Below are 5,025 nucleotides of genomic sequence, written 5' to 3'. Positions count from 1 at the left end.
ATATGTGTGTCAATAATCAAATAATAATTCTCATCCCTACCACACACCTACTGCAGGAAAACAAAAACTTTGAAGTAGCTTAGAGCACATTTTGCAAATCCTATGTAATAACTTAGAAAGATTTTAGAATAATGCAAAAATTCAAATATAAGAGACCATACAAGACAATGTGTATATGGAGTAAAATACATTTCTGCTTCATGGTCTTCTAGTATAGAAATTTGAATTGAAAAGTGTGAGCCAAGTATTGTTTTGAGGGCTCTATAAATTGGAAAGAGCAAAGAAAATATAAGCACATTAAGATAAATATTCAATGTAGTTGAAAGCATAGCATTTGTTTTAAAAAGTGTATGCCACTCTTTTCTTTTCCCTTTAATCTATCAATGATGATTTTACTCTAGATTCCAGAATGGCATTGGAAAAGTGCCACAGAGGGAGGGGCAAAGTTGGTATATTTCCATTCCTGACAGGGTGTGGATGGAAGCTTACCTGACCAGCTGTTAGCAGCAACTCTGAAGGCAAGAAGGTAAATGCTCGAATTGCCTGATATAATTTTTAAGAATGAACACTGAATTGGGAAACCATTTTAAAGGATAGAATCCCAAAGGAGATGTGATTGAAATAGAAGGATATACTTGTTTTTATTAAGTCAAATACTTAAAAAAAGAGAGTTAGTTTTATGATGTTTTGGATTTTCTGCAGATGTGGCAGTCATCACTGGGAGATATTAACAATACTTGTCGCCTCGCTCAGCCCCAACCACCTGGTCAGATGCTTGATGTATATGATTGATTTTTTAAAAATGTAGATGTTTGAATAACTTTTTAAACTTTTGCATACTTGACATATTGTATTTTATCTTTTAATGAATTATTTCTGAACCATAAGATGGTATAATATTTAGAATATCTATATTTTAAACAATGTGAGTTTAGATTTTTTTTTGCACCATAAGTTGGAAAACACTTTCGATGGTATTGTTCACAAGTATTTCTTTGTTTTTAGACATTGGTTATTATTTAGTTTGCTATAACCTGGTTTGAATATTTGTTCCAGCAGAATAGCATCTATTTGTGTAAAGTCTGAATTTCATTCTTGAGTTGTTAGTAGCTTTGTGGGAATTATATAAATTATAAGACATGAAATATTTTTGGAGTATAAATATTTTTCTTCCTACTATATATAGGAAAAACCAGTTTTACTCAGAATATTTTGGGTTGTTAGAACGTCTATCTTGTCTGAACCTTTACATTTTTACTATAAGGGAAAATTATAATAAATGAACTTTTTCTTATATAGTAAATGAATGTTTTCTTATATTGTAGTAAATGAACTTTTTCTTACACAGTAAAAAATTAATAAAAAGCTGATTCTCTTATGCAGAATCTCTGTTAATTACAGCTGCCTGCAGAATATATAAAGTTAATATGAAATGCTAAATAATCTTCTAACATTTCAAACATTAGGATTATCTACAGTGAAAAATGGGCAGATGATAACAAATCAATCCATAAGTCTTATGAAGGGCTCTCATGTGCTGCCATTGTGTTCTTCACTGATGGGTACAAGGATGAATTAAAAACACTGAACCCACCTTCAAGACAATTGTTATTTGGAAGTAAAGACAGCAGTATAAAAAATAATTACCTTACAGTGTGACAGAGGAGTTAAGGGAAACAAATGCTGTATGGTTATTGTATACAGTGGTGACTAATTAACTCTTTAGAGGGAGAGGTTGGAGGAAAGTGGAAGAAGGTTTTACGTGTGTAATAAAGCCCGAAGGAAAGAAAACAAGCAAAATAGATCATTTGTTGATACCTCAAACACCATAAAAATAGAAAAAAATCCTTTAAAAAATTAAAAATGTTACACATTTCAGATAATCAATATTTAAAAATGTATCTTCAAAGCTAACAACATAAGTTAAAATCTTACAGGAAAGATTTTCTTTCTTGTAAAAAATTGAAAGTAGATGAAGTTTTAAAATCAAGTTGAAAATACATTACTTTCAAGGTTTTGAAGTGATAGAGGAGAGTGCCAGAAAATATTGACAATTTTCAGTAAATAAGAGTAAAAACGATTCTATAATAACAACAAAGAAGATAAATAAAGGAAGATAAAACAGCTAGGGAAATTTTTTTTAAAGAACAAGTTTGAAAAACACAAAATGTTTATATAATATGAAGAGTTCATAATGATCAATAAATAAATGATCAAGACCTCAATAGATAATTGACAAATGAACAAGAGACAGTTAATATGTGAGAATTTATAAAGAGAAAAGAACACATGGAGAAACGTTCAAATGTTAGCAAGTATCAATGCCATGTACATTTAAAAATAATACAATTTTCTTTTTATTTTTTAAGTTATTAAGAATGGCAATAATATCTGAAAAAGGTGATTATGACATAGCTGTTTCATCTGTAACTTTTGGTTGACAGTATGAAAGTTAAAAATCTTTATAATATTAGATCTAGAAATCCATGTTGAAGAAGATACTCTGAAGAAATAATCTGAAGGGAGATAAAAGCTATATTTGTGACAATGTTTATTGTAGAATTATTCATATTAACTAAATATCTAGCAATATGATGTTAGTTTAAACATTTAGATATGTCAATATAATGAGATATTATAAGGCCATTAAAAGAACATGTATGAAGACAGTATTAGTGAGGATAAACACTGAAGATGCAATTTGAAGTGAAAACAAGTGAACATAAAATGTTCATATAAACAGACACATACACACACATGAGTGCAGTGATTGAGAGATTGGAAAGCACACGGAAAAATAAAGGCAATTTATTTTTCAGTATTGTGAGGGCAGAATTCCTCATTACTATTGTTCTGCCATCTGTATAACAAATTAGACCTTGAGAATAAAATTCCTTCTTCTACTTCATTAGAGGTTAAATCGTGAATCACTTACTTGGAAAATATTATAGGCAAAAATATGATAGTATTTGTATTGATATAAAATGATTTTTTTTCTTTTTCTTCTGACTAAGATCTGCTTATCATCTCTTTCCTACATAGCTATGGTCAGTAGGAGGTGACATTGCGGATAGTACATGGGAGCTATCATGTAAAGCACTCCCAATTAGGCTAAGGTTGTTTGCAATCTTGAAATCTCAATCTATATTTATGATACATTTGCACAGATTTCAATGCAATTTGAGAAGGATTTTTTTGAGTAAATTTTCAGTCTAGAGAAGCAACCTCCATAGAGATTGTAGGAATATTTGGAGGACAAACTGGAGCTTGAGATGTGCCTTCCAGAGAGGGAGTTCACGGCCGTCCTGAGATGGACTCTCAGTGCTAGGAGGTCCTTTCTACAACCAGTGGTCTTGGTAAGAGACACAAACAAGACATGGACCTGCTGGTGGCCTCTGCACCCCATAGAGCCACATGGTGATCACTCAGGATATGGCCTTTGTGAGCACAAGTGTTACCTGCTCCAGAGGGTGGCCTGGTATAGGAGGAAAGAGGGTAGCCTTGAAATCAGACTGAAAGAACTGATTTGCACACCACTTGTGCCACATAGTGGTTGGATGTACAATGAAAGTTGTTTCTAACTTGCAGGATTTTTTGAAAAATAGAGACAATATTTGTGAAATACCAGACATATCACAAGCTCAAATTGAACAGTAGCTATTAGTAGTATGTCATTGTGGAGAGTTAGCACCAATTACTTAAGCTGAATGAATTTTGGGGGAACTTACTATTTTAAAAGATTATTTCAAGTCTGTTTGAAAATAATGATGACTGAAGTAAATTGCATGCAAGTTTTTCAAGTTGTAGGTTACTAAGAGGCAGGCTGTGTGAGCAATTGCCTTTAGACTCAATCAAACAATAACTTCTTTGTGTGGTGGATATTTTCCAGAGTAAACACCACGTACGGCCTGTGAATGCTTGGGGAGCATTCCCTAAATGCATCTGGAGCCAAAATTTCATTCTGAAAAATTTCTCTTCAATTTTCCATATACAGTATTCTTAGCTATTTTGTTAGGCACTAACTTGCAATGTCTTAAAATTAAATGCCATGTTTAGTAATACATCTACGATACATTTTAAAATTAAACTTTATACATATATACCTACATGAACACCCACACACACATTAATACATAAGTGCATAAGAAATAAGTGTAAGCTTAATATGTAACCAACACTCCAATGAAAAAAGGAACCAGTACCAGCTTCCTAGAAGTCTCCTTCATGACTAGTTTACGTGGTGTCCTGAGGCTGGCTCATACCAGCTCACAAGAGCTGATTCTGTGCATCTTTTCCCAACTCTGGATACAATGGTGTCTTGTTGGCAGTTTGAAATTAACCTTAATGGGGGTATTTACACCATAGAAATCAGCAAACATTGTGAATCATGGATTTTTGTTGACTTTTGTGTTTTGGGAGACAGTTTACTAGTTTGCTGCTGTCCCTACCTGTGGCTAACCACAGTTCTCCCCACCCATTCCTAAGGGTAGCCACTCTCTTGACCTCTAAAACTGCAGATTAGTTTTGCCAGTTTTGGAACTTTATGTAAATGGAATCATACAGTATGAAAGTTTTTGGCCGGGCGTGGTGGCTCACGCCTGTAATCCCGGCACTTTGGGAGGCTGAGGTGGGCAGATCACGAGGTCAGGAGATCGAGACCATCCTGGCTAACACGGTAAAACCCTGTCTCTACTAAAAATACAAAAAATTAGCCAGGCGTGGTGGCGGGCGCCTGTAGTCCCAGCTACTCGGGAGGCTGAGACAGGAGAATGGCGTGAACCTGGGAAGCGGAGCTTGCAGTGAGCCGAGATCATGCCACTGCACTCCACCTTGGGCGACAGAGCGAGACTCCGTCTCAAACAAACAAACAAAAAAAACCAAAAAAAGATAAAGTTTTCATGTGTAATTTCTTTTTTTTCTTTTTTGAGATGGAATTTCACTCTTGTTGCCCAGGCTGGAGTGCAATGGCACGATTTCAGTTCACTGAAACCTCTGCCTCCCAGGTTGAAGCGATTCTCCTGCCTC

This window comes from Nomascus leucogenys, chromosome 4, assembly GCF_006542625.1.
Source record: "Nomascus leucogenys isolate Asia chromosome 4, Asia_NLE_v1, whole genome shotgun sequence".
Taxonomy (NCBI): Eukaryota; Metazoa; Chordata; class Mammalia; order Primates; family Hylobatidae; genus Nomascus; species Nomascus leucogenys.
Note: the sequence above shows the minus strand (reverse complement) of the source record.